Here is a 9,601-nt window from a genome sequence, read left to right as displayed (position 1 = left end):
ACTTATAGAGCCCCAAAGTTGCTAAATGAGCTAAATTGCCCCCAAATTGCGACAAATCATTTTATTTCTCTGTGGCAGGAAGTTGGTGGCGGCTCTCCCGATGTGCTGAGAGCTCCCAGAATCCCCCGTTGCGGGAAAGTCTGCTTCACCCAGATGGGTCGAAGGTCTGAGATAAGGCAGGCCTGACTTGCCAGCTTGTTCAGTTCAGGCCTGAAAGAGGCAGGTGGGTGGGTGGAGATAGATGACGCCGGATTTCATTGCCAGACTGGTTTCTGGATTCCGGTGCCCCATCATCCTGGCTCAATTCTCCGGGGAAGTGGGGAGCTTTGCGTGGTTTCTGGAGAAAGCGCCATCCTCGATTCAAGAGATTTCTGCTTTATCTGAAAGTAAGGTAAAGGTACAGATGTGCTAGATGTTCCCGACTCTAGGGGGCGGTGCTCATCTCCGTTTTTCAAAGCCGAAGAGCCAGCGCTGTCCGAAGACATCTCCGTGGTCATGTGGCCGGCATGACTTAACGCCAAAGGCGCACAGAAAACGCTCTTACATTCCCACCAAAGGTGGTCCCTATTTTTCTACTTGCATTTTTTTTTACGTGCTTTCGAACTGTTAGATTGGCAGAAGCTGGGACAAGTCACGGGAGCTCACCCCGTTACACAGCACTAGGGATTCGAACCGCTGAACTGCCGACCTTTCGATTGACAAGCTCAGCGTCTTAGCCACTGAGCCACCATTGTTAGCTAGGACACATTTCCTACATTTCGATTTCTCCTAGAGAGGTCGGTTTCTGCTTTCCTTGGTTTAAACCAGGGATCTCCAAACTTGGCGACTTTTAAGACTTGTGAACTTCAAGTCCCAGAATTCCCTAGACAGCTATGTAGTGCCGGGAGGATGTGAGAGCATAGAGACTTAAAAGAAGGTAGAGATTTTCCTAGAGAGGTCAGTTTCTGCTTTCCTTGGTTTAAAACTGACCTCTCTAGGAGAATCACTACCCTCTTTTAAGTCTTTATGCTTTTGCACCCGCCCATCACTGCATGGCCGGCTGGGGAATTCTGGGACTTGAAGTCCCCCAGTCTTAAAGTTGCCAAGTTTGGGAACCCCTGGTCTGGTGGTGAAGGCCAAGCAGCAGGCCCCGAGTTCAAGTCCCACCTTCGCCACGAAAGCTGCTGGGTGACTTTAGGCGCCATTCTCTCTCTCTCTCTCTCTCTCTCAGTCCAACCCACCTCACAGGGATGTTTTTGTTGTGGGGAAAATAGGAGGAGGAAGGAGCATCGTGTGTGTTCGCTGCCTCCAGTCATTTGTAAAAATAACAAAAGCAAGATACAAATAAAAGAAAATAAATGGAAAAAGTCCCTCCGCTTCCAGGCAGTGACAAAATCTAGCAATTACCTGGGGTTTGGGTGGGTGGGAACAGAAACAATGGAAACGACAGCTTATAATTTGCGGCTTGCTTCGGAGTGTTAGAAATACGAGCCAGCTGTTGATTGGCAAAGGGGAAGTTGGCACCCGTCCTGCAGGCACCTTTGCCAAAACAGATGCCGAAGCTCGCCAGGCGCACAAAGGAGCCAGGTGCTGCACAAAAGACAGGCAAGCCAACTTTGGCTCCTGCAAAACTTAAGCAGCTAAAACTTCAAACACTGCGGTGGGCGTCGTCCCACCATTGCATGGCAGAGCCCGGCTAGAGAGGCAACTGCACTTAAAAAGGTTGTTTAAAAACCCGTTCGCTATATTTTTTTTTCTTTCATAAATATTTATTATTTATTTATTTATTTAATTAAATTTTTATACCGCCCTTCTCCAAAATAGGACTCAGGGCGGTGCACAGCCAAGGTAAAAACAAGACATATATACAAACATGGTGAATCTAAAAAACTATTTAAAATAATTAAATGTTTTGGCCGAATTAAAACCATTTCCAATTTAAAATCAATTTAAAAATTAAAAAATTTGGTCAAGCCAGCCCAGCTTGTTGGAATAAATAGGTTTTTAGGGCCCGACGAAAAATCCGGAGGTCTGTTATTATGCGTAATTCTGGGGGGAGGGTGTTCCAGAGGGTAGGCGCCACCACAGAGAAGGCTCTCCCCCTGGGGGTCGCCAGCCGACATTGCCTGGCGGACGGCACCCTGAGGAGGCCCACTCTGTGTGAGCGTACTGGCCGGTGGGAGGCTATTGGTGGCAGAAGGCGGTCTCGTAAGTACCCCGGCCCTAAGCCATGGAGCGCTTTAAAGATGGTCACCAACACCTTGAAGCGCACCCGGAAGACCACCGGGAGCCAGTGCAGCTCGCGCAGGAGAGGTGTCACGTGGGAGCGCCTCGTCGCCCCCATAATCCCCCGCGCGGCCGCGTTCTGGACCAGCTGGAGCCTCCGGGTGCACCCCAGGGGGAGCCCCATGTAGAGAGCGTTGCAGTAGTCCAGGCGGGAGGTGACGAGTGCCTGAGTGACTGTGCGTAGGGAGTCCCGATCTAGAAAGGGACGCAACTGGCGTATCAGGCGAACCTGATAAAAAGCCCCCCTGGCCACGGCCGTCAAATGATCTTCCAAGGACAGCCGTGCGTCCAGGAGGACGCCCAAGTTGCGAGCCCTCTCCGTGGGGGCGAGTGATTCACCCCCAATAGTCAGCGATGGCGTCAGCTGGCTATATCGGGACGCCGGAAGCCACAGCCACTCGGTCTTGGAGGGGTTGAGTTGGAGCCTGTTTCTCCCCATCCAGGCCCGCACGGCCTCCAGGCACTGGGACAACACTTCAAGGGCATCATTGGGGTGGCCTGGGGTGGAGATATACAGCTGGGTGTCATCAGCGTATTGATGGAACTCCACCCCGAAGCCACGGATGATCTCACCCAGCGGCTTTACATAAATGTTGAACAGAAGGGGCGAGAGTACCGACCCTTGTGGCACCCCACAAGCAAGGTGCCTCGGGGTCGACCGCTGCCCCCCTGTCAACACAGATTGCGACCGGTCGGAGAGGTAGGAGGAGAACCACCGCAAAACGGTGCCTCCCACCCCCAACCCCGCCAACCGGTGCAACATGATACCATGGTCGATGGTATCAAAAGCCGCTGAGAGGTCTAACAGGACCAGGATAGAGGAATGACCCCTATCCCGGGCCCTCCAGAGATCATCCACCAATGCGACCAATGCCGTTTCCGTGCTGTGCCCAGGCCGGAAGCCGGACTGGAGCGGGTCTAGATAGACAGCTTCATCCAGGTACCGGGGAAGCTGTTGCGCCACCACACTCTCAACAACCTTCGCAACGAAGCGAAGGTTGGAGACTGGACGATAGTTAGCCAAAACAGCCGGATCCAGAGAGGGCTTCTTGAGGAGGGGCCTCACCACCGCTTCTTTCAAAGCGGCCGGCAGGACCCCCTCACCCAAAGAAGCGTTAACAATCATCTGGAGCCAGCCTCGCGTCACCTCCCGGGAGGCCAGTACCAACCAGGAGGGACACGGGTCCAATAAACATGTGGTCGCGTTCAGCCGTCCCAGGATCCTGTCCATGTCCTCGGGAGTCACAGGATCGAACTCCCCCCAGATAACACTCTCAAGACCTGCCTCAGTCATCCCGTCCGGACATACCCAGTCAGAGGCCAGCCCTTCTCGAATCTGAGCGATTTTGTCATACAGATATTGCACAAAATCCTCAGCTCGACCCTGCAAGGGGTCATCCCGCACTTCCAGATGGAGGAGGGAGCGGGTCACCCTAAACAGGGCGGCTGGGCGATTATCTGATGACGCGATAAGAGCGGCAAAATAGCTAGTTTTCGCCGCTTTTATCGCCACTAGGTAGGTCTTAATATGAGACCTCACCCGTGTTCGGTCAGATTCGGAGCGGCTGGTCCTCCAGCTACTCTCCAGGCGTCTTTTCCGGCGCTTCATCTCTCTAAGCTCCTCGGAGAACCAAGGAGCTAGGTGAGTTCGGTGCCGGGTCAGAGGCCGCAAAGGCACGACTCGGTCCAAGGCCCCGGCAGCCGCACTGTCCCAGGCGGCCACCAGGTCTTCCGCCGAGTCATGAGCCAGAATCTCAGGAAATGGCCCAAGCTCCATCTGGAACCTGTCAGGGTCCATCAGGCGCCTGGGGCGGAACCACCTTGTCGGTCCCGCCTCCCTGCGGCAGGGTGCAGCGGTTAGAAAGTCCAGTCGAAGGAGCGAGTGGTCAGACCATGACAAGGGTTCGATGACTATATCCCCTATATCAAGGCCACTCAACCACTGACCAGAGACAAAAACTAAGTCCAGAGTGTGTCCCCCTGTGTGAGTGGGGTCATGAATTAACTGAGTAAGGTCCATGGCCGTCATGGAAGCCATGAACTCTCGAGCCACCTCAGACGTTTCACCGATGGATGGCAGGTTAAAGTCCCCCATGATGGCAAGTCTGGGGGTAGCCACCGCCACCTCGGCTATAACGTTAAGGAGCTCGGGCAGGGCCGTTGCCACGTGGCAGGGAGCCAGGTACGTGACCAACAAGCCCATCTGTACTCCATGACCCCACTTCACAAAGAGGGACTCACATCCGGCTATCTGTGGAACAGTGGTCTCCCTTGGATCTAGACCTTCCTTTATAATAACCGCCACCCCCCCGCCCCTGCCCTGAGCCCTCGGTTGATGAAATGCACGGAAGCCTGGTGGGCATATATCCACGAGGGGGACTCCCCCCTCATGGCCCAACCAGGTCTCCGTAATGCCCGCCAGGTCCGCCTCCCCCTCCTGAATAAGATCGTGAATGAGGGGGGCTTTATTAACAACGGACCTGGCATTGCACAGCATCAGCCGGAGGCTCTGGCCCTGAGAATCTGGACAGCCTGGGGAACAAGAAAAGCATTGGGGGCCGGAGTGCGCAATCGCTCTAAGATAGCGAGTGCGCATTCCCCGCACATGATATGGTCCCCAGCTTCCGCCATATCTGCCCCTCCCACTCACTATGCTGATGGAACAGCCCTCTTCAAATCGAACTCCAACCCCCTCCCCGACCTCCGGTTCTGCGTCCCTAGTGTCGCAGCCCTTCGCTAAGGCTGGTCTTGAACCCAGTGGATTTCCCCCAGAACCCACCCTAATCCCCCCCGAACCCCTTAAAATTTTTGTTAAAAACCCACTAAAAAAAAAAAAAAAAAAAAAAAAAAAAAATGTTATGACGGGCCAGGATTTAAGAGTTTGGAAGGGACATTTGGAGGTCTTCTAGTCCAACCCCCTGCTCAGACAGGAGACCATCGCGTGCCAAAAGTGGGAGGAGTGCGGGGGCGCACACGTGCATGCCCACACCCATAATTCAATGCACCCCCCCCCACGCATGCACATGCCACCCCTCCTCCCCTGCTCTTTATACTTTTGGCACGGTGGGCCTGGTAGGCCCGTTTTCCACCCTCCCCAGGTTCCAGAGGCTTTTTTGGAGCCCGGGGAGGGCCAAAACAGTCTTCCCCAGACCTCTGGAGCCGAAAATGGCCCGTTTCCTGACTTCCAGTGGGCCCGGAAGGCCCCCCAAAAATCAGCTGGCCGGCCTGTGCAGTCGTGCCGGAGCTCAGCTAGGGCAACGCTCGCGTGCCCACTGATATTTTTTATTTATTTATTTATTTATTATTCAAACTTCTATACCGCCCTTCTCCTTTCGGACTCAGGGCGGTGAACAGCCAAAATAAAAACATTTATACATAACATTACAGTTAAAAATAGATTTAAAATATTTAAATAAATTTGGCCCGTAATTTAAAACTTGTCAATTTAAAATCCGTATCAAATTTTAAAACCAACCATAAAATCAAGGCAGACCTGAAAAAAGTAAGTTTTTAGGGCCCGACGAAAAGTCCGGAGGTCGGAGATCACTCGTATCTCTGGGGGTAGATTGTTCCAAAGGGCAGGTGCCACCACAGAGAAGGCTCTCCTCCTGGGGGTCGCCAGCCGGCATTGTCTGGCCGACGGCACCCTAAGGAGGCCCTCTCTGTGGGAGCGAACTGGCCGGTGGGAGGCTATTGGTGGCAGAAGGCAGTCCCATAAGTACCCTGGCCCTAAGCCATGGAGCGCTTTAAAGGTGATCACCAACACCTTGAAGCGCACCCGGAAGTCCACTGGAAGCCAATGCAGCTTGCACAGGAGTCACATGGGAGCGCCCCGTCACTCCCATAATCCCCCGCGCAGCCGCATTCTGCACCAGTTGGAGCCTCCGGGTGTACCCCAAGGGGAGCCCCATGTAGAGAGCGTTACAATAGTCCAGATGAGAGGTGACGAGTGCTTGAGTGACCGTGCGTAGGGAGTCCCGGTCCAGAGAGGGGCGCAACTGGCGTATCAGGCGAACCTGATATGGCTCCGGGTGCCACCTGTGCCATAGGTTCGCCATCACGGCCCTATACCGTTTCAGACAAACGGCCATCCAATCTCTTCTTAAAAACCTCCGGTGATGGGAGCACCCCACAATTTCAGGAGGCAAAACGAGCGCACTGGTTTAATTGTTCTGTCAGGAAATTTCTCCTTGCTTTTCTCTCTTTGGTTAGTTTCCAAGCATTGTTTCTCGTGCTGCCTTCTGGGGCTTTGGAGAATAATTTGACTCTCCCCTCTTCTTTGTGGCAGCCCCCCAAATATTGGAAGACTGCTATTGTGTCACCCCTAGCCCTTCATTAAACTGGACATACCCGATTCCTGCAACTGTTCTTCATATATTTTTGTCTCCAGGCCCTTAATCCTCTTTGTTGCTCTTCTCTGCACTCTTTCCAATATTTTTTTTATGTCGACCAAAACTAGACTGGCAATCAGCATTTGGACTGGAAATTCCAGTACTTCGGGAAATATAGGCGTTATCTTTCTCAAAGGACAGATCTCATTACAATTGGGGTCAGTTGGGTTGCAAATAGAGGGACAAGCTTATCAATTTTGGACCCGTTTGGAAGAAGAGGGGAAGCTATTATTGTTGCAATAGATTTGTCGGTGTTCAACAAGGAAGGATGGATATTTTTTTTTTGCTTTTGCTTTTTAATTCACATGTTTAATGTTTTCGTCTCGTTTGTTATGTCTGGTTTCTTTTGCATTTTCAATCTTCTGAATAAAATAAAATTGTAGAAAAGTTTGTAGCTCTTCAGGGAGCTATGGTCTAAATCAGCGGTGGGTTTCACATGTTACTACCGGTTTACCCTGCGTGCGCACGCTTGCTCCGTGTGCCTGGTTCACGCGCGCGCCTGGCTTCCGCACACGAGCTCGACCTTTCGTGCAGGTGCTTTGTTCGCGCAGGCGCATGGCCTCAAAAATGTGCCTAAATAGGGTGGCATAGAGCCGGGACAGGCCCATCTGCGATTTCCGCTACCAGTTCCAGCAAACCGGCTGAATATACCACCTCTGGTCTACATGGGGAGAAGCCTGCAGTGGGGCACCTCAAGGTTTTTGCTTACTCTTCAACATCTTCCTAAATGATTCGGATGAGAGGGCAGAGGTGGAATCCATCAGATTTGCTGATGACACCAAGCTGGGGGGGAGGAATTGCTAAGATTTTGGAAGACAGGCTGAAGATCCAGAAGGATCTTGGCAGACTTGAACACTGGGGCCTCTCGAACTCGATGCAGTTCCTTGGTGAGAAAAATATGATTCTGCACTCTGGTAGGAAAAGAATAGGTGGTACAGAATAGGTGGTACCTGGCTCAGCAGGAATAAGGAATGTCTTAGTGGACAATCGCTTAAGTATGAGCCAGCAAGTGTGCCGCAGCTGCCAAAAAAACAGGGGTGAAATGTTCCCGGTTCGGACCGGATCGCCCGATCCGGTAGCGATGGCGGCGGGTGGTTCAGAGAACCGGTAGCAAAAATCCCTGTCCCCTTCCCGCATGCCCAGCTGAGCCGCGCGATCATCAGAGGCTTTTTTTTACTTTTAAAAGCATTTTTTTCTACCTCTTCGGCCGAAAAAATGCTTTTAAAAAGGAAAAAAAAAGCCTCTGATGATCGCGCGGCTCAGCTGGGATCGTCAGAGGCTTTTAAAAGCATTTTTTCTACAACCACTTCAGCCAGAGGTAGTGGAAAAAAGGCTTTTAAAAGGTTAAAAAAAAGCCTCTGACGATCCCAGCTGAACAGCGCGATCGTCAGTTTTTTTTTTCTCTTTTAAAAGCAACCGGTTCAGATTTCACCACTGCAAAAAACCCAATGTAGTTGTTTGTAGCACTGTCTGATAAAACCAGAAGCAAAGGATAAATAGCTGCACGTGTGTGTAGAATAGCGTTTCTCAACATTTAAAGACCGCTGGACTTCAACATCTCAAAATCTCCCACAGCCAGCATCTTTTAAAGATATGTGGATTTCAATTCCTCCTGGAGAATTCTGGGAGTTTTAAGTCTTAAAAACGGCCAAGTTTGAAAACGACTTTGTTTTTCAGTCCACCTAACTGGACATCGACAAAGGTTCTTGGCGAATATTCATGCAGTAAAAAGGAATCAGGAGTCTGCTAAGAAAAAGAGGAGAAAGCACAGAATTATGTCCTTGTGCCTGCTGACACGCCCTCCACCCCACCCCCAAAACACCTTGCATTTCAAATCACTTCAGCTGGGGACGATGTGTTTTGGCCTCCAAATAACGTATTTTTCGGAGTATAAGATGCACTTTTTTCCCTCCTAAAAGAGGCTGAAAATTGGGGTGCGTCTTATATGCCGAATGTAACCCCGCTACTCGCCGGCCCCCACCCTTCGGCCTCCGCACGTCCTCTTCCTGGCTGCAGGGATCGCCACCGACAATGGCTTGTGTTTCAGCCTCCAAATGCTCTGTTTGAGAGCCCTTCAAGGCTGTGGGGATCGCCAAAGCACATCGCCGCTGATCGCCTGAAAACACGATGCGCGGTGCCCAAAATGGCTACCGGGAACAGCTGCTGCCTTCTTTTACCCCTTCCGCGCTTCGCCTGCTTTAGTCACTGGAGCTCCCTCTGACGATCAGCTGTGCTTCTGAAGCTGTTTTTCAGTCCCAACGCGAGCGAAGCGATCTTCCGTGCTTTGCCTGCTTTTCTAATTGTTGCTCCCTCCCACAATCAGCTGTGCTTTAGAAGCCTGTTTTTTAGCCCCAACCAGCCCCAACTTCAAAACCAGCGAGTGAACTAATGTGCTGAAGCTGACCAGGCTAAGGACTAGTCAGAATACCTGGTAAGCAGAATTCCACCCACCCCCGCCCCCATTTTCCTCCCCAAAAGCTAAGGTATGTCTTATACTCTGAAAAATACGGTATTTATAGACAGCTTTAGGTTGGGGAAAGGTTGCACTGTGTTTCTCAAGCTTGGGCCCTTTAATACAGGTGGACTTCAACTCCCAGAATTCCCCAGAATTGGTGGAGACTGCAAAACCCATCATCCTCAGCCCACACTACCAACAGAATTGTGGGACAGTATTTGCACATGGGTCAGAGTGTGGAATTGTGTTCTCAATCTGGGCAGCTTTACAACAAGTGGACTTCAACTCCCAGAATTCTCCAGCCACCACAGCGGAGAATTCTGGGAGTTGAAGTCCATCCATCAGCACAGCTGCCTGGGGAATGCTGGGAGTTGAAGTCCACCCTTAAAGGGCCCAAGCTTGAGAAAAACCATTGTAGGGTGAGTTACACTCACTTGTTACACAGAGAAGACATCAGAAATCCCGCCTTTTCTCTCCCACCCATCGCTCT

Source organism: Pituophis catenifer, unplaced genomic scaffold (assembly GCF_029215685.1).
Source record: "Pituophis catenifer annectens isolate HBS135680 unplaced genomic scaffold, rPitCat1.0.hap2 SCAF_10, whole genome shotgun sequence".
Lineage (NCBI taxonomy): Eukaryota > Metazoa > Chordata > Lepidosauria > Squamata > Colubridae > Pituophis > Pituophis catenifer.
The sequence above is the reverse complement of the archived record's forward strand: the minus strand, read 5'-3'. Positions refer to the sequence as shown.